General features: G+C 36.5%; 1 long non-coding RNA gene across 1 annotated transcript in view; it reads right to left on the bottom strand.

Moving 5' to 3' along the window:
* LOC139437760 (uncharacterized) overlaps positions 1–21488 on the bottom strand; it is a 44994-nt gene that overhangs the window by 17857 nt on the left and 5649 nt on the right. Inside the window, exon 2 of the long non-coding RNA XR_011647673.1 lies at positions 6900–8186. This is a non-coding gene — a long non-coding RNA (uncharacterized lncRNA). The remainder of the gene's footprint in view (positions 1–6899; positions 8187–21488) is intronic.

Here is a 21488-nt window from a genome sequence, read left to right as displayed (position 1 = left end):
GAGGCACAGGGAATCTGTGTCTTTTTTTTGTTGCTTCATCTTGTTGTGCCAGCTCTCCATGTGTGTGATGCTATTCCTGGGCAGGCTGCACTTTCTTTCGCACTGGGCAGCTCTCCTTACTGGGCACACTCCTTGCACATGGGGCCCCCCTATGCAGGGGACACCCCTGCATGGCAGGGCACTCCTTGTGCACATCAGCACTGTGCATGGGCCAGCTTCAAACGGGTCAAGGAGGCCCAGGGTTTGAACCACAGACTTCCCATGTGGTAGATGGATACCCTATCCATTGGGACAAGTCCACTTCTCTAAAGTGTAAGGTTGAGAGAAGATATTCCATACAAATATTGCTCCAAGATACATAAAGCACACAGTGGCAAAATTGAAGGGAGAAACAGATATCTTGACAATAATAGTTGGAATCTTCAATACAGCACTCTCAGTATTACAAAGAAGATCTGAAGAGAGGATAAAGAAACAGAGAAATTGAATAATATGATAAATAGACTAAATCCAGTAAACATACACAGAATATTGCACCTCCAAACAGCAGGATATACATTCTTTTTAAGTGCTCGTGGAGCCTTCCCAAGACAGACTATGACAAGACAAGTCTCAATAAATTTAAAAACATTGAAATTATACAAAACACTTTCTCTGATGATAATAGAATTAAGCTAGAAAATAATGGATTGAAAAATGGAAAATTCATAAATATTTAGAGATTAAACAACACACTATTAAACAATCAGTAGGGCAAAGAAGAAATTTCAAGAGAATTCAGCAAATATCTTGATATGTTGAAAATGAGAACACAATATATCAACACCTATGGGACATGGTAAAAGCAGTGCTGGAGGGAAAATTATAGACTTCAATGCTTACATGAAACAAGAAGAAAGAACTAAAATTGATCTAATTGCACATCTGGAGGAACTAGAAAAAGAATAGCCAACTAATCCCAAACCAAGCTGAAGGAAAGAAATAAAGATGTGCAGAAATAAGTGAAATTGTGTGCACACACACACACAAACAATTGAGGGAATCAACAACACCAAAACCTGATTATTCGAGATCACCAAAATTGATGAACCCTTGGCTAGACTGACTGACAAAAAAAGAGAGGATATAAATAAAAATTGGAATGAGGGTGGACATTACCACTGACCCTGCACAAATGAGACAGATCATAAAAGGATACTATGAACACCTGTATACCAAAAAACCAGACAATGTAGAGGATATGGAAAATTCCTAGAAAGACACAAAACACCTATACTGACCCTAGAAGAAATAGAAGATCTCAAGAAACCAATCACAAGTGATGAGGCAGAAACAGTTATCAAAAACCTCCAAAAGATGAAAGGCCTAGGAACAAATGGCTTCACAGGTGAATCCTACCAATCATTCAAAGATGATGTAATACTGGTCTTGCTCAAGCTCTTCCAAAAAAATGACCAGGAAAGAACGTTACCAAACTGATTCTATGAAGCCAATATCACCCTAAAACCAAAACCAGATAAAGAAACTATCAAATAATAATAATAATAATGAGCAATATCTCTAATGAATATACATGTAAAAATCCTCAATAAAATTTCTGTAAACTGAAACAAAAAGCACATTAAAAGAATTTTATACACCATGATTAAGTGGGTTTTATCCCAGGTATACAAGAATATGAATTTGTGTAATAAATGACATTGATAAATTGAAGATAAATCACATGACCCTCTCAATTGATGAAGAATAGGCTTTTAACAAAATACAGCACCCTTTCTTGATAAATACCAAAAAATGTAGGACAAGAAGGAAGCTTTCTCAAAAAGGTAAAGTGCATATATGGGAAACTTACAACCAGCATTGTACTCAATGATGAAAGACTGAAACTTTCCCACTGAGGTCAGGAACAAGACAAGGACGCCCGCTGTCACCATTGTTATTGGATATTGTGCTAGAGGGTCTAGCTAGAACAATTAGGCTAGATAAAGAAATAAAGGCACCCAAATAGGAGAGGAAGAGTAAAATTTTCAATATTCCCTGATGATAAGACCCAATATCTAGAACCTCCTGAAAATTCCACAGCAAAGCTGCTAGAACTAATAGGCAAGTTCAGCAAAATGGTGGGCTACAAGATTAATACACAAAAATCAATAGTGTTTCTTTACATTACTGATGTGCAATCTGAGAAAGAAATTAGAAAAAATATCCATTTATAATACCAACAAAATAATCAAGTATTTAGGAATAAACTTAACCAACGGCATAAAGAACCTGTATTGAGAAAACTACAAAGCATTGCTAAACAAAACTGAAGAAGACTTAAATAGATGGAAGGACATTCATGCATTGAAAGTCTAAATATCATTAAGATGCCAATTCTACCCAAAGTGATTTTCAGATTCAATGCAATCCCATTAAAAATCCCAACAACCTTTTTTTCAGAAGTGGAAAAACCAATTATCAAATTTATTTGGGGTTTACTGTGGTTCTAGGAAAATGGCATCAATATAGGTAGGTGCTGCTTAGCTCTTTTGCAAAAAACAGCAGAGATGGGGTAAAATCCTACCTGAGTGAGGTCCTTAGGGCATCCACAGAGCTGGAGCCAGCAGGGCATGGCTCAGGAGGGAGCCGGATAGTCAAAGAGCCCAAGGGAAAACCATGAGTTGCTCACCTCAAGTGGCTGGAAATTGAGGAGAGGTAAACCCCACCCTCTGTGGATCACTTGGTTCTCACTAGTCAGCTTAGTGGGAGGGAGCATTTCCTGGGAGGAAGAGGAGTCTGGTGAAGGGTGGAGAGTGTTTTCCTTTCCATGGGTTTGCCCACCTGGTCACCCTTTGAAACTGCAGATGATAAAAGTCAGCTCTGAGTTTGCCCTGGGGAAAGGGGAGGGGGTCTCTGCTTAGGCAGGCCGTCACACCCAGCCTTCCTGGGAGAAAGGAACTTGGTTAGGGAGACAGGCACCAAACCACCCTAAAAACTGCTAGAAGTCCAACTCGCCTAGGGGAAACAAGGGTGGGAAGAGCCAGATAAGCATTCAAAAGCCTGTTAAGTCTATAAACCAGCTGTGGCCTAGTGGGGGGAATTCCTGATTTGTGTGCAGAATGTCCCTGGTGTGAGTCCCTGTACTTCCTAAGAGAAGTGATCTGGGGAGAGATAAGGCATATATCTGTCCCTTTGTGATAGGGAACCTCTAGGCTGAGTTTCTACTATGGTGCTTTACCGGCTGGTTTTTGTTTATTGTGCTTTTCTGGATTTTTTACCCCCTTTTCTTTTATTGTATTGAATAAAACTGGATACATCTCCTGAGGAGGGCAGGCTGCAGGGTGATTAACTGATAAGCACCAGCAGCCTGAGTTAGGTCCCTAGGGGCCTAAGAGGGAAGGCTCTTTTCCCTGGATTGTTTCCTTATTCTTGTTTTGTTTCTTGTTTGTTCTTTTTCCTTTCTTTATTTCTTTTTTTTCATTTACTTATTTTTTGAACCTACTTTGTCTTCTTTCCTTCATTTTCCTGTCTTCTGGCTTCTGATGCTTTCCTTCCATTCCATCCATTCTTTTTTGATCTTCATATTTTCATGTTTTTCATTTTCTCTCATTTTTTTTTTCTTTGATTCTTTTCTCATCTCTCTGGCCTTTAATTCATTCTATTTTTTTCCTTTCTTTTGTTTTTTGCTGTATTGTTTTTCTGCTGATGTTTCTGAACACAACGGAATGAAGCCAGAAATCAGTATGGGGAATAAAAGCAGATTAGGCACAAAGATATGGCTGTTAAAAAACACAGTCTTAGACAATCAGTGGGTGAATGAGAAAATTGCAGAAGAAATCAGTAACAATCTTGAAAAAATGAAAATGACAACACAATGTAACAAAACCTATGGGAATCAGCAAAAGTAGTGTTGAGAGGGAAATTCACAGCCATAAATGCCTACATTAAAAAAGAAGAAAGAGCTAAAATTAAAGACATTATAGCACACCTGGAGGAATTAGAAGAACAAGAAACTTATGCCAAAGGTAGTAGAAAGAAGGAAATAACAGAGATGCTTTTCTTGCATTATCAGAAACTACTTTCTCAATATGTTTTCCCTTAAACCTTAAGGAATGAATTTAATGTTTGGCAGAAAGGAGTTAAAGTCCTGGCAGAAAAACTTCTATAACCATGTCTGCTTTGACAAATCATTTAAAAATTTTAAAATAAATTTGCTTATTATCTCAGACTGTTGATAATTTCTGGAACTACATGTGTGCATCCAGTGGTCACTAAAGTGTATACTTTATCTCTGAGGCCAAATAATTTCAGAACATACATACCTTGTTTTCTTCTAAGCTGTGCAGTTCTCTGCACTTTAAAAAAGATGACTTCATAATGGAGAAGACATCTAATATGAAGATTCATATCCAAGTACCTGTACTTTAGAGTTTCACTCTCTTATTCCTTCTCTTCAGACAAAATACAGAAATGTCAGGACTAGAAAATTTATAAGTATTTGCTCATAACTACACTTTACACTCTACAATTCATACTCTACAATTTTCAGTGTATCATTTATCTTCTAAAAATCTGCATTCAAAAAGATTGACAACTTTTTCATAATAAAAATGAATCTATAAAACTTATGCAATATTTGTGTTCCAAATACTGCCCACATGTAGAGAAAAATAAGACTTCTGATGTACAATTTGTTTCTCCTGTTTTTTCTCATTTTTGTCCAACAATAAAAAAGAAAATATTGTCCTGAAAACTCAGAAATACTTTTGAGTATAAAGAATAGGGAAAAAATTGCTCCAACTAAAGATCATTTAGGTTGGCCAGTGTTACTTAAGGAATTGTATAAGGCATGAGAAAAATATAGGCATTGTATATTTACTCTTAGATTTTTCTTTTATCTTTTTTAATATACTTTATATATATATATTTTAAAAGATTTATTTCTCTCCCCTTCTCCCCCCTGCCCCAGTTGTCTGTTCTCTGTGTCTATTTGCTGCATGTTCTTTGTCTGCTTCTGTTGTTGTCAGCAGCATTGGAATCTGTGTTTCTTCTTGTTGCATCATCTTTGCTGTTGTGTTGTTGTGTCGGCTCTCCATGTGTGTGGTTCCATTCCTGGGCAGGCTGCACTTTCTTTCACGCTGGGCAGCTCTCCTTACAGGCCACACTCCTTGCGCATGGGGCTCCCCTATGCGGGGGACACCCTTGTGTGGCACAGCACTCCTTGCGCGCATCAGCACTGCACATGGGCCAGCTCCACACGGGTCAAGGAGGCCCAGGGTTTGAACTGCAGACCTCCCATGTGGTAGACAGATGCCTTAACCACTGGGCCAAGTCCACTTCCCCTTTTTATATATTTTTAAAGATACTTAGATTATATACGTTACATAAAAAAAATAAGGGATTCCCATATGCCCTACTCCCCTCATCTCCCATCCTTCCCCACATTAACAACTTCTTTCATTACTGTGATACATTCATTGCAATTGATGAACACATTTTGGAATATTGCCACTAAGCATGGATTATAATTTACATTGTAGTTTACACTCCCATTTCATTCTGTAGGTTATGATCGTATATATAATGACCCATATCTGTCATTGCAATGTCACTCAGGACAATTCCAAGTACTGAAAATGGCCCCAAATTATACCTCTTTGTCCCACTCCTGGCCTTCAACACCTCAAGTGGCCACTGTCTTCACATCAATGATACAATTTCTTCCATTGCTAGAATCACAATAGTTCTATAGTAGAATACCACGAGTCCACTCTAGTCCATATTAAGGGGAAATCATACATGTGAAATATTCTAGTTGTCATAAAGTGCCTGACAGAGTTTGAATAAGCTCTAAGTGCAGCTTTCAGCCCAGGGGAGGCCCTCTCTCTTTGACCTCACCCACTCCTGTTCCCCTTTCCTCTCCCAGGATTTCTGGATGGGGAGGAATTTGATTGTTAGTGTGTCCCCATGAACCAACCTAGGTCTGGTGTATCCAGGAAACAAAGAAGCCCCCAAGCTAGTCAGGTCCTCATTTGACAGGTACAGCTTTAAGATCACAACACTGAGAAGAGGAAGGGATTTTAAAAGAAGTTTAAATGGTGCCAAGTTAATAACTCTATAGTTCTGAAATGTGATTAGTTGCCAAAATTTTACCTACTTAAATCACCCTTCTCTGTGCTTTCTAACCCTGTGCTCCTGCCTTCCTCCTATCTTGTCATCTTTTCTCTGCTGAGCACTTCTCCCTTCTCTTCTCTCATTTCTTCTTCATCCAAGTAATTGTTTAATACATTCAATTTGAATCAGTTAAATAGCATAAAGAAAGAAGCATCTCAGATTTCAGTGATGTGCAAAGTATTTTGAGTTATTAAATTTAGGGGTGTATTAGTTTTCTATTGCTGCATTTAAAAACCACCAAAAATGGTGGCGGACTTGGCCCAGTGATTAGGGTGTCCATCTACAACATGGGAGGTCCACAGTTCAAACCCCGGGCCTCCTTGACCCGTATGGAGCTGGCCCATGTGCAGTGCTGATGCATGCAAAGAGTGCCCTGCCATGCAGGGGTATCCCTGCAGTGTAGGGGAGCCCTATGCACAAGGAGTGTGCCCCATAAGGAGAGACGCCCAGCGTGAAAGTGCAGTCTGCCCAAGAATGGCACCACACACACAGAGAGCTGACACAAGATGACGCAAGGAAAAGAAAAACAGATTCCCGTGCCACTGATGACAACAGAAGCGGACAAAGAAGACACAGCAAATAGACACAGAGAACAGACAACCCAGGTGGAGGGGAAAAGGTAAATAAATAAATAAATAAATCTTAAAAAAAAAGTTGAGACCAAATAACAAGAAACAAACAAACAACAACAAAAAAAAAAACACACCAAAAACTTAGTGGCTTTACACAGCACACAATATTACCTCATAGTTTTTGTGAATCAGTAGTTCAGGAGCCAGTTAGTTGAGTCCTCTGCTTATGAGCTCACAATCAAGGTGTTGATCAAAGCTCCCTTTCACTTGCGGGATCTTCTGGTGAAGAATCTGCTTCCAGGTTCAATTAGTCTTGGGCAAAATTCATTCCCTTGCAGTTGTAGGATTGGGGACCCCAGCTCCTTGCTATCACTGGGCAATGCAGTGCAATGTAATGTAATGCAATGCAAGTGGCTGCTTGCCTCTCTGTTCCTAGAGTCCACCTACAGTTCCTGGCTGTGTGGTCTTTTCAAACATGGCCACTAAAGCCAGCAAAAAGGGTCTCTAGAGCAAGATATCTATCAAGACAGTCATATAATATAATGTAAGCACAAGAATGTAATCCCATCACCATTGGCATGTTCTATTGGCTACAAGCAAGTCACAGATCCCACCTACACTCGAGGAGGTATTACATGGTTCTGAACACTAGGAGTGGGGATCATGAAAATCCACTCTGGGTTTTCAAGGAAATCTACTCTGAAGAAACAGCTATCATTTTCTATTATTACCTAAAATGGGATTTAAATTTTTTTCTTTCCTCAGAGTATCTGTACTAGCACAAGAGAATTAACCTCCATATTAGTGATTTCAAGGACTTGTGCAATATGTTTCAAAATTAGCAGATGATGAATGATATATACAAACACAAACTGATCATAACTCCGTTATGATGAATAAATCTGAGATGAATAACTACAGAAATTAAAACTTTCATTTAGAATATGATGCAAAGATTTAATCAAGAAATATTATAGTTCTTTTTGCCTTATTCTTTCTGGGCATATCTTAGAGAGGTGATGTGCAATTTTATCCCCTATATGCTGCTCTGATTTGTCTCCTTTTCTCCATCTTGTCTACCTCTCTTTATCCAGTTTCTCCCTGCTGTAGCATATGCTTTGCACAGGCAGGAAAGTGATTTTCCAGTTGGAAATCCTCCAATTTTTCCTTCAGGGAAAATCCCAAATTACTTAGCGTGGTTTACAGAAGCTTCCACTATCTGGCAACAACCAACCTTTCCAGTCTTAGCATGTGTTTCTCTCTATCCAAACATACTTAACTAAACTCACTTGTCTCTAGCTATACCATGTTTTTTGCACAGTTCTTTCTTGTTACATAAATGATCTTTATATAATTTGTTCACAAGGCCACTTCTTATTCTCTTTATGTTGCTTGCTTATGAATCTATCAAGATCCAGCTGAAAGATCAACTGCTTTGTGAAGTTGTTCTCGAGTCTCCTAGGAATGAAAAAAAATGAATCCTTATTCATATTGTACTTTCAGAAGACATACATCATTCATCTATATTGTAGTTATTTGTCAGTTCTCTAACTAGAATGTGAACTACTCATGATCAGAAATTTTATCTTATATTTCTTTTATTCCATGCATTTTCTGTGCTATCTACTCCATGATGTATAGGTTCACTACTTGCTTATTAATACTTTGTCTTCTACACATATTAAATTAGTTGGGTTTATGAAAAATAATTCATTTTTATAATTAAATTAATACATGTATCTTTATTTGGTCAAATTTTCTAATAAGAAAATTTAAAGATACTTCAATACATATTCCTTTAAATTATTCAGGTATAAACTCAGATATAAATTCATCTAACATTTAGTAGACATGTACCATAATGAAAATGCTGCTTAAACACTGGGGATGAACTCAGAATCTAAATGGAAAGAGAAATATCCTTTCCAGAGAGTTGTTTTCCAGCTAGGGTCATGACTGAGTCATCATTAGGTTAATTTCACCAAGTCACCTGATTGCCATGTGTGTCAGCCTTTTGCTCACCACATTTTGCTGTAAAATGAGTTCATCAGTAAGAATGTTGTGTGAGATCCCATAATGGCAAAGAAGGCATTCAGTAACTCAATAGATAGGGATACTGATAAAAAAACATTGCAGTTAAGGAATGAAAATCCATATCCACAGTAAGGATCTATATGAGAACAAATCAATAGGGCCTCTATGTAATCAGCCCACCACAAATGATTGGTTCTATGAGGAATGGGCTGGAGGGTTCAACAAGGATCTCTGCTCTCAGCTGGCCACTTGCTATCCAGGTGAATCTTCATGAGAATAGGTTTACGTTGTTGAGTCCATTCATCATGGTCCATGACTCCATTGCTACATTGTTTGTAGGCCTATTGGGTAAGAACTGTGCAGAAGAAGGAGTATAATATCCACAGAAAGGTTCACTTTGTCCACCTGGTGATTGAGAACATTCTCAGAAGTGGATTCCTTTGATATCATTTCCATGAGATATAAATATTCTCACATTCTGTAGCTATTCCAAGAAATTCACCCACATAACTCTCCTGGACATCATTATCACCAACATTCTAATTACATTCCATTCAAATCCACAGGAATTTGACTAAACCATTACCCACCTCTAAAATACATTGCTATCAATCCATACTTCTGGCCATACACAGCTTCTTGTCAAGAGTTCACTTATGAACTGATCACCATAATTTTTAAGCCCTGATTTTAATTAAGTGATTTTTGTTGAATCATTAATTAGTAAAATAGTTCAAAGTCTTGGTATATTACTTTCCCAATTTAAAGGCACACTGGTAATGACCACTAATCTGGTAGAAGCTATGAGAAAGATTTACAGCACATACCTGTACCAGTGTCCACAAAGGGATGAAGCCATCACTTTATTTAGAATTCCTAGTTTGTAAACATGCTGAGTTTGACAATTGTGGGGAGAAGGTGTCACTCTCTGATATAGAATATCAAGGCAGCTGTTTCTTGTAATACCAATATTTTTTCAATATACAAATTAACCAAACTTTAATAGGCTGTATTTCAGTCCCAAGGGAAATTTTGATTAAGTATTTGATACAAAATATCATGATGATGAAGCAATTATTATGATCATCCTTGCCCGATGTACATTATAATGATTATTCTAAAGTGGCCCTGCTGCTATGTACTACTGGTATATAAGAAATCAAGAAGTACAAGAATGAAATGAAACCACTGTCTATGATCTGAGCTTCCTGCCACTCTGAAGTAGGTCCGTATAGTTTTCTTGTTTAATTCTGTTGGTTAAAATAATATATTTTGCATGATTTCAATCACTTGTAATTTTTGAAATTTGTCTTATGACTCGGAGTATACTCTTTCTTGTGGAATGCATGCACATGCAAAGACATTTTATTCTGTAGTTCTTTGGCTAGGTGTTCTATAAATATCTTTTGGTTATGCTAGTGATTATATAGGTTAAGTCTTCTCTATATTTATAATGAATTTCTGCTTATTTTCTATTTTTTTTCAGGGAGGGTTTTGAAATATCCAAATAAAATTGTTGATTTTTCTGTTTTTCCATTCAGTAGTAGCAACATTATTTCATGTAGTTTGAATTAAACAATATTTAGTCTTGGTGAATTGAACTCTTTATTATATTGAAATGTTGCTCCTTATCCCTCATAATTTTCTTTGCCCCAAAATGTAATTTTTCTAATGTTAACACAGCTATTTCAAATTTCTGTATATTGATCTTTACATGATAAACTGTATTTATAAATTTAAAGTGGGTTTCTTGTGGAAATAATATAATTGGTTCTGCTATTTAAAATAAAATCAACCTCTTCCTTTTACTTGAATTGTTTAGACAATTTTTCTTTAATACAATTATTGATATGGTTGGGTTTAAATCTATTCTTTTGGTGTTTGTTCTATTTTTCCTACCTTTTGTTTGTTCTTCTTTTTTCTATCATTTTATTTGTATAATAGAAACCATTTTTTTCTTTATTAGAGAAGTTATGGGTACACAGAATAAACATGCATAAAATTCAGGATTCTCATATACCACCCCACTACCACCTTGAAATGGAACATCAGTAGTTACAGTTCATCATAGCACACTCTTACAATTGTACTATTTAATTAAAGACCATGGTTTTACTTAAGGCTCTCTGTGCAGTGTAGTTCTTTAGATTTCTTAAATAATTTTTTCTTCTGTTACCATACACCATCAATCAACACTCCTTTAGATTCTTCCACTATGAGGTCTCCATTTTCTGATGTCTTCAGTACACCCAATTCCATGTTCCAAAGATCTATATTATCTTCAAGAACAGCAGCTGAATCACAAATCTTAAGCAAATGCTCACCTGGAGGTTTGATCTGAGCCACTTTATTACTAAGAATGACTCCATAGGTAGTTTAGAGTTTTCTGAGATTTTTCTCTCTTTAGTAAATATGCCCAACTTTCCCTTCCATTTTTGAGATTCCTGTGAAAAGAGTTTTATGCTTCTTTCAAGCCTGGAATTTTCCTCCAAAGTCCCTGTCACTGATGTGGGAAACTGCTCTATACTCACCTGAGAGATTCTGAAGGATGATTTGGTTGGAACTACTTGATGTTGGATTTGCCTTGTTGAGTCTTCTAAGGTCAGAGTTTTGTTTGTCGTGTCAGCCATCAGGTGAACTTCTTGTAAACATATAGATATGTCTCCTTTACATGATTTTCTAGACTCAACTACTTTAAGTCCAAGTAAAGAGTTGTGGCTTTCCAGTTCTTTATTCATGGGCTTCACATGTACAATTTCTGATACTTCATTCTTGAGTTTGGCTTCTGTTATAGTTGATTTAAAGTCTCCAAATTCTTTTTCAGTGTGGTGAAATTTATCAACAATTTGTTGTGCTCCCTCTAGAAGAGCAGAAATGTCAGTGGCCAGTTTTTTGTCTCTCCTTCCATCATAATTTGATTTAAAAATAAAAATCCCCACTATAACTATCCAAGTCACCATTTTCCACAGCATTCCTTGGAGATCTGGGCTTTGTATAAAGTCCTCTGGCAGAGCTGCCAACACTTGGCACAAGGCCACCAAGATCAGGATTGTGCAGAGCATCAAGACTATCAGCAGACCATACAAGGCTCCCAAGGCCTCTGCTGAGTCACCTCAGGTTGCCAGGAACCTGTTGCCACAACACAAGATAGAACCCTATGGTGAGCATCCTGCCAGGAATCTCCCACTGCCTGGCAACCAGGGCAGACCTCAGTGGATGTGGGGGAGGGGTCTTTCCCCACACCTTGACCCATGCATCAGTGATCACATCTCATGACCCAGGGGATATGGACTTAGCTCTGTAGACCAGCAGGGATGGCCACCCTAGATTTTTCCTGACTGCCTTAGGAAAGAAAGAGATAAATGTCTTCCCATACTGTAACCATCTGGATTACTGGTTTGGAGGTATCATGGTAGAGGACTTGCAGACCCCCAAAGCTGGCCACATAAACTTTTCATTCTGTGGCCTGGGACACCTAAGCCAGGTCATGGTGATCAGATAAGACTCCAACTGTCAGTGCCCTCCTTGAATTATGTCTGCCTGGTCTTGAAAGTGTGTTAGAGTGTAAGAGGGGTTATGACAGGCCCCGCATAGAGACTCAACTCAACTTTACTAATTTCATTTTTAAAACTAAGGGAGAAATATTGGTATTTTCAAGTCTTTAGATTTCAAGCATGTACATTCTGTCTGTGTGATCTTTGGTTTCACTCTCATCTTACTCTTTTCACTGTTCATACAAGGGCTGCATTGACCACAAGGATTGCTAGCTTGCATCTGACTCTTTAGCAACATATTATTTTTTTAATATTTTATATTGAAATAATTTCAAATCTACAGGACAGTTGCAGAAATAATACAAACCCCATACAGAGAACTCCAACATAATCCCATACCCACGGTACCCAGATCCATTTTGCCATTTTGGCTATATCATTATATTATCTATTTTTTTCCATTTTGGCTATATCATTATATTATCTATCTATCTATCTATCTATCTATCTATCTATCTATCTACCTATCTACTATCTATCTTCTGAACATTTGAAAGCAGGTTGTACATGTAATCCTCAAACACAACACTTCCCTGTATGTTTCTGAGGAAGGATATTCACTTATTTAATCACCTTATGTGCAGTTATCAGGCTCAAGAAATTTAACAGTGAAATTAACCTCACACTCTACATCTAAGTGCTTACATTGAAAAAGAAAAAATACTTCAAATCAGTGACTTAACCTCAAAATTAGAAGAACTAGGGAAAAAAGTAAACTGAACCCAAAGTAAGAAGAAAGGAACTAAACATGAGAGTAGAGATAAATGAAACAGAAAACAACAAAAGAATCAACAAAATCAAAATGTGATTCTTCAACAGGAAGTAGCTACAGAAGAATGATCAATGCCTCTCAGTGTCCCCTTAAAAATAAGGGCATTAACTGTTTGAGGGGGGAGTTGAGGCAGGTTATTATAGTGAAAGGGGGAAGGCAGCAGGCCTGGCAGACAACTTGGTTGACAGACAACATGGCCAACAGACAAGATGGCAGTGAGAAGCTGCCAAGACCTTGACCTTGACTTTAGGGTCCCAGAATTGAGGAGGGTCCCAGATATTCCAAACAGGTGACACTACTGGTGCCCACCATTGGTGGGATATTCAATAACATCTGGGCCCCCTCCCCTTAGCATTAGCAACAGGAGGAATAACTGATACCTTAAATAATAACCACACAAGCCAAAACCCATTTTCTCTGCCTAGAAGATTCCACATCAAATTTTGATGTGTATTTCCATCCTTCTCTTGCATTTCCCAGCAAGCTCTGTTCTTTTCACCCATTTCCCAATAAACTCTTTTTAGTAACAAAAAAAAAGTTGGTTCTTTGAAAATATCAACAAAATCAAAAAACATTTAGGTAGACTGGCAAAGAAAAAAAGGGAGAGGATACAAATGATGAAAATCAGAATTGAAAATGGAAACAGTACTACCAACCCCATTGGAACAAAAAAAGGACTATAAGTGGATACTATAAATATCTGTATGCCAATAAATTGGATAAAATAGATGAAATGGAAAATTCTTAGAAACATGCAAACTACCTACATTGACTTAAGAAAAAATAGAAGATCTCAACAAACCAGTTATTAGTAAAGCAATTGAAACAGTAAGCCTCCCAACTAAGAGAAGCCCAGGACCAGATGGCTTCATAGGGGAATTCCTCCAAACATTCCAAGAAGACTTAATTCCCATTTTGCATAAATTCTTTCAAAAAATTGAAGAGAGAACACTTCTTAACTCATTGTATGAGGCAAATCTCACCTTCATATTGAAGCCAGATAAAGATACCATAAGAAAAGAAAACTAAAGAAGAATAAGTCTTATGAATATAGATGTAAAATTCCTCAAGAATATACTAGCAAACTGAATCCAACAGCATATTAAAAAGAATTATACACCATGATCAAGTAGGATTTATGCCTGATATGCAAGGTTGGTTCAACATAAGAAAATCACATAATGTAATACATCACATTAGCAGAATGAAGGGAAAAACACATGTTATCTCATTCAATCAGAAAAGGCATTTGCCCAAAATCCAGCATGCTTTGTTGATAAAAACATTTAGAATGATAAGAATAGAAGGAAAATTTCCCAGCCTGATACAGGGCATATATGAAAAGCCTACAACCAACATCCTGCTTAATGGTGAAAGACTGATAGCCTTCCCTCTAAGATGAGGAACAAAACAAGGATGATCACTGTTACTGTTGCTATTTAACATTGTGTAGTAAGTTCTTTCCAGAGCAAATAGACAAGAAAAAGCAACAAAAGTCATCCAAACTGGAAAGAAAGGAGTAAATCTTTCCCTATATGCAGATGCTGTGATCCTATATACAGAAATTCCTGGAAAAAAAACCTCAGGAAAGCTCCTAATGCTAATAAATGAATTCAATAAAATGGTGGGATACAAGATCAACACTCAGAATCAGTGGTGTTTCTATACACTAGCAATGAAAAATCAGAAGAAATCAAGAAAAAATCCATTCCTAATAGCAACTAATATAATTAAATGTCTAGAAATTAATCTTAACAAGGATATAAAGGACTTATACACAGAAAACCATAAAGGCTAAAAGAAATAAAGAACACCTAAATAAATGGAAGTGTATTTCCTGTTCATGGATTTGAAGACTGAATAAGTTAAGTTGCCAAGGCTACCCATAGCAATTTATGGATTCCATGAAATTCCTATAACTTTATTTGCAGAAAGGGACAAGCCAGTCCTCAAATTTAAAAGGAAGAATAAGTGTCGTAAATAAGTAACGCCATCTTCAAAAAGAATGAAGTTGGAGGACTTCCATTTCCTGATCTTAAAATGTATTGCAAAGTCACAGTAATCAAAACACCCTGGTACTGGCACAAGGATGGGCATATAAACCAATGTACTAGAACTGAGAGCTCAGAAATCAACCCTCATATTTACAGCCAATTGTACTATAAATTTCACCACTTTAGAGATATAAGAAAAAACCACATCAATTAGCCCTCATCAACCCTTATATCATTGCAATTATGAAATTTTATTGTACTTTAAAATTATTTTTTTGCTTTTATTATTCCCTTAAAATAAGATTTAAATATCAAGGTAAGTGTTGACTTCTTATAAAAGGTCCCAGTTTTATTACTAGATAAGAATACAAATGTGAAATAACAGGTACCTGGCATTTTTTGTCATCTTGTATCTCTCTTTTCTCTTTGCATAAGTTTCTCAGATACTCACTAGACCTGACTTGATCACATGTTGATAATACAAAGTCAGTTCCTAAATTTTATATTCACATCTATCAATGAAGAGAGATTGTGTCAGTCCAAGTTTTAAATACCCCAGGGACACAATTTGATTATTCTTTTAACAATGTACATTTCCTATGACCCATCTTATGGGGCCAGTATTTTCATGTCATGACAAGTACCTGAGTGCTATTGAGAAGAATCAGTATCCAAAAGGAGAAGACATTTGTGTCAGGCAGCCATAGTCAATATTATTCTTACTCATTCATTTATAGAAACATGAAAGTTTATTGGCCAGGGGGATTGATGCTGATTGCCAAAGGGAAATTGGGTTAGTGCCCTACAATGAAGGCAATGGTGATTAATTCTTAAACCAGGAGATTTATTGTATAACACCAACCACTTAGTGTATTTTTTGAAATTAATGAAGAACTCTGATATGAAGAATGAAAAAACAACAAAAACAAAACAATGATTTGGAACCTATAACAATGAAAATTGGTTATACCATAATACAGTAGAAACTGAAGTGATCCCAGAGGGAAAGGAGAATAAGGAGGGCAGAAGAGAATTATCTACTAAAAGGTCACAATCTTATTTAGAATTCAGACTGTAAAAGATATATTTAGGTTTTTACTCTAGTTTCATCATATGAAATACACTGATGGTGGCTAAGGTATTCTTAAGGCTCCAGGAGTACATTTGTCTAGTATGCTATCACCTCACAGTTATAGGTTTATATTTTAGGCTTTCATTGCATCTGGGTAGCCTTGACAACATACTATTAAACTACAGCAACCTAGGACAAACATCCAAAAATTTGAAAAGACATTTTTAGTATTTCATTTTATTCTTTATGGAAATTGAAAGAAGAAAAATTCAACTTACAGAAAATGAGGTTAGGTTTTGGGATAGGGCCTAGGGATAGGGCTAAGAACGTATGCATATTGCATGCAGAGAAGAAAAAGTGATAGAATTTTGAAGGCAAAATCCATACATTTATCCACATGACAAGCTGACAAATGATACTCTAGAGCTCTCTCTACAAGGTACCAGGTAACAGGGAGAAGTCATCTAACAGTAATTCAATGTTGCTTCATTTCATTGTGAAGACTGATGCCCAACATAGTGGGTTTTCCCAAACTGCACGTGGAGGAGGAGGTTTCCTTTGCCCATAAACAGGAACTACTCTTCAATGGTGTGTAAACATTCAGGTGAAGTTCTGATTCACAGGAAGGTAAGGTACAATGTGTGCATTTATACACACCTCTGAAGTACTGAATTATATCTTGAAATACAACAGGTACACATGAACAGATATGTCCATTTGAGTCTGATTGGTCAAAAACCTACTCAAGCCAGATCAATATCCAATTATATATGGTTCCTGAATTGGAATACTCAATATTCAATCAATGACACTGAGTCTAAAATACATATGGAAATTCAAAGGGGAAAGACTATAAAGGGAATTCATGAAGAAATAGAGGGAAAGAAGCCATTCCTTCCACAGCAATTCTCTATGTAATTAATTCAGTTTCTTCTAGCAAACATATAAGAAATTGAGAGTGCAGATGGAGACCAAAACATATATGGACACCTATTTCATGATAAATGTGAAAATATGGAGCAGTAGGAAATGAAAGACCGTTCCTTAAGTGAATAAGTCCATTTTCTATATCTCACAATTTTTTGTCCCACTGTGTCTTTTCATGTACTGCATATTATTAGTTTTGGAAATTAGATATGAAAATTGTAAAAGAAATTGAAAATACTGAAAAACCATCAGCTGTTATTTCCTTAACTCATTCTCACTGTCCTCTCTCTGCAGTATTTTACTATTTCCCTTTTATACTTATGACATTTTCTATATTTTCCATAGTTTACTGTGTTAATTCTGCTGTTATTCTTCTGCTTTATCTCTCTTCTAAGCTATCTATTAAATGCTGTAATAAGCAACAAATGAGTCCTTAATTTGTTATTTTATTTTCCCATTGTAGAATGTTCATTTGTTGATTTTCTGGAATTTTCTGTTCTGTGTCCACATTCTCAATCATTACTTTTATTTCCTTGAACCCTTGAAATATGTTGTATTAAATCTGTCTCTGAAAACTTCACTATCTTTGGCCCCCCATAGATCTCATTTCTCTTTGACTTTTATAAAATGATATCATTTTCCTGTATGTTTGGTTTTGTTTTTATATGCACTGAATGCTAAGCCTGAAATATTTAAGAGACAAATTGATAACTAAAATACTGTTTTCTTCTTTGGGTGATGCACTTTTACTCCTTTAAGTCACTTAGGAACTATCTATTTCATGTAGCTTAATTGGATAGAGAACTTTCAAACATATGACTATTCCCTGGAAGCACAGGTATCTGTTTGGTTTTGGCTTATTCTTAGGGTAAAGTCATTTTGGGCTCAATCTTAAGGTAATGTCTCCCCCACAAGCTCTCTGCATCTCCTCAAATGCTTAACTAGATTCTCTGCACCTCCATTCCCACTTTCAGAATAGACAGATGCTTGAGGAAAAGCTTCCATTTCCTGATATAGATATACTTTCCTCAGTATTCTTTTGACCCCAAATCTTTATCCCATTTGTTTCCAATGGCATTTCTTCACTCTGAGGTCTTCAAGAGCATTTTTATTTTGTATTTTGTCCAATTTCCTTCTCTGTTTGAGATGGAACATTTGTCTCCATCATCTAAATAACCAATATTGTAGAAACATTTCCCCAGCATCGTTTTCATTCTAGTACATTGGCTGCAAATTTCCAAAGTCTCTTAACCAGCACTTCTTATCTTTTTTATTTCCTGCTCTATTTTTCAGTGCCTTCTGACATCTCATTATCTTCAACAATGCACTAAGCCAATGTGTTATGCTTTAGCACATTGATTTTAAGATTATATCTAATATGATTCCAACTGGTACCTCTAATTCCTATCTTGGTTTCCCAACATTTCTCACTTTTTTTTTTTTTTTTTTTTACGAATATAACTTTAGAAGAGACCTGAGGACAATGGCAGTCTCCACTCAAGGTTCTGATACTCCTACTGGGAGCAAGACATTGTGACCAGAGGGGATGGACAGGGGATTTGAAGACTCAGTATCCTTCACCTTCCAAGGGAGAGGAGAGGAAGGTAGTGCCGAGTAGCTCGGCAGTAAGATCAAGAGTCTTCCTTCTCCTGGAACCTGCAGTCAGTACAGGTGTAGAAGACAGTGTGACCTTCAGCCTCAGAGCCACCTGTCTGATGTGGTTTGCCATTCCTCCACAACCACATCGAGGGCAGCATCTGTCAACCATGGGCCCCTGGAATTTGGGTCCTTGTTCCACCACCACAGACACGGCTCTTCCCAGTTTGTGGAACACAAAAGAGGTCTTCGCCCCCTTCCCTTAGAAGTCCTGCACGTTGATGGAGAAGTCACATCCTACGGCGGGCTCAGCGCAAGCGCCGTGCGGCCGGGAGCCTCTCACAATATCCACTTAATTAGAAGGCAGAATCATTTTGAAATGTAATTCATTCTCTTCTTAAAGTCCTTCAAATTATTTCTCATGAAATGAAACATCTGAAATCAATGGAGCATGAGTGTTTCATCTGCTCTGCAGCCTCTGCAACCTGGTCTCCTTCTTTCTTTCTTTCCACCTTGCTTTCATTTGTTTGTGATTAACAAACTCATTTATCACTTAGGCTTATTACATGTACTGCTTTTCTGCTTGAAAAAGATTCTCCCCTAATTACCTGCATTCTCATTTTCTCTAAGTCTCCACTCAAATATTTCTGTCTCAGAGAAACTTTCCTTGATTATTTTATCAATATTGGTATTTTTGGTTATTCTTTATTTTATTCTGCTTTATTTTATTTTGTAAAACTTATCATTTCATGGTATTCTAATGATGATAATGCATTTATGAGATTTATTTTGACTGACAGTGTACGATTCATGAGTACTTTTCTAACTGTTATAATTACTTTACCCATAGTCCCTATACCTAAAATATAGCACTTAAGTTTCTCAAAATCCTGTGCTGAAAAGCAATGGATTAAAACACACTCTCATGTATTTATTTACTTTAACTTTTAAATGACTAAATCAGTTCTTCTAAGAGGCCACTCAAATTAATTAAAACAATTGTTAGTAGAGGCCCAGACTCAAACTTATTGCTTAAAAAATTCTCCAAGTTCTCTAAAAGCCATTATTGTAGTCTCTCAGATATATTACTTCCTGTCATGTGTGCACATTTTCAGAAATAAACAATGTTTTCTATCCAAAAACCTTACGTTTGGAGGGCTTTGCTTTACAAAGAACTAACATTTCAAGTATTACATATATCTGATGACAAAGGAATGACCTACACTTAGTAGTGCATAATGACATAAATTGTAGAAAGCTCACCCACTACTTCCACTGTAGTAATTCCAAAACAACTAAGAGCATGGTCTATACTTTTGATTGAAAAATCCATAAATATCATATTTCAAAATGCAGACCTATACTCTAGTAACACTCCCAAGATGTAAATATGTGAACACAACAAACTGATATTCTTCATTTAATGAATTTCCTTTCAGAAAACAGTAATTCAGTAGAGAAAGACACCTGCTACCATCTCCTGGAGTGGAGTCCTACCACAAGGAAGATAGCAATGAGATGTCAATACAAGCATCTGGGGTGCCAAGACAGACACAGTTTACACAGACACTGGATGGACCAACACTCTCAAAGGAAACACTAGAGCAAGGATAACTTCAATAGTGAACAGAGGTCACCCAAGATCAGCAGGTCTTGATTTGCAGCCAACAAAGAGAGATTTCTACAGGCACCCCATGTTTATCAACGTATACCAGGAACAAGGGTAACAAATCTAGTACTGAGTTCAGGCTTTATTTGGGGTCATAGGGAAAGCCAGCAGGTCATGCTCATTCCATCCCCTATCACAGTCATAATTCATACACATACAGAGACACATACACACATTTTTATTAGTCACCTACACTGATTGTCTATATATGTCTATTATTTTTAAAGAAAATAGAGAAGTAGATTTATAGAGAAATTATGCATAAAATACAGACTTCCCATATATCATCCTACTATTATTAACACATTGCTTTACTGTGGTACATCTTTTTTAACTGATTTAAGAAGTTACTTTTTTATAGTTGTATTATTAACTGTAGTCCATAGTTTATATTAAGGTTCACCATTGCTGTTGTACAGGGCTATTTTTAAAAATTGTTTACTCTAGCAAGATATATAACCCCAAATTTCTCCTTTTAACCACATTCAAATATGTAATTCAGTGTTGTTAATTACATTCACAATATTGTGTTTCCATTTCCACCACTCATTACCAAAACTTTTCCCATCAATCCAAGCATAAATTCATTTCCTACCCTTATCCAAACCCTGGTAACTTATATTGTACTTTATGACTCTATGAATTTCTTTATTCTAAATATTTCATATCAGACATATAATACAATATTTGTCTGATACACACACATTTGAAACTACTTGCCTTTATATTATCAGAATAAAAATGATATTTTGTAATGGTGTGAAGTGTAATGACACAACTTTGAAAGCCATAGCTTAATTCAGCTTTTTTTTTTTTTTTACCAAATTTCAGTTAATAAATTTGTAATTATTAAAATACATACAATGGTACAATAACAGAAATAATGTTGGCTTCCCAACCTGGGCAGTTGTGCTACATTCTGTAATGAAGAACAAGAATTCTGGAGTACATAGGCAATGCCCAGAGAAAGAGGAGAGAACAGTGCACCAGACCCTTGATATTGATATTTGTTCCTTTCAAACTTGTTCTTGACACTTAGCCTAGTATTATGTATTGCCTAAGAGTTACCTCCTGAAAGCCTCCTTGTTGCTCAAATGGGACCACTCTAAGCCAAACTCAGCATATAAATGTACTACAGGGAA

Source organism: Dasypus novemcinctus, chromosome 27 (assembly GCF_030445035.2).
Source record: "Dasypus novemcinctus isolate mDasNov1 chromosome 27, mDasNov1.1.hap2, whole genome shotgun sequence".
In the NCBI taxonomy this organism is placed as follows: domain Eukaryota; kingdom Metazoa; phylum Chordata; class Mammalia; order Cingulata; family Dasypodidae; genus Dasypus; species Dasypus novemcinctus.
Note: the sequence above shows the minus strand (reverse complement) of the source record. Positions and strands in the feature narration are given on the sequence as shown.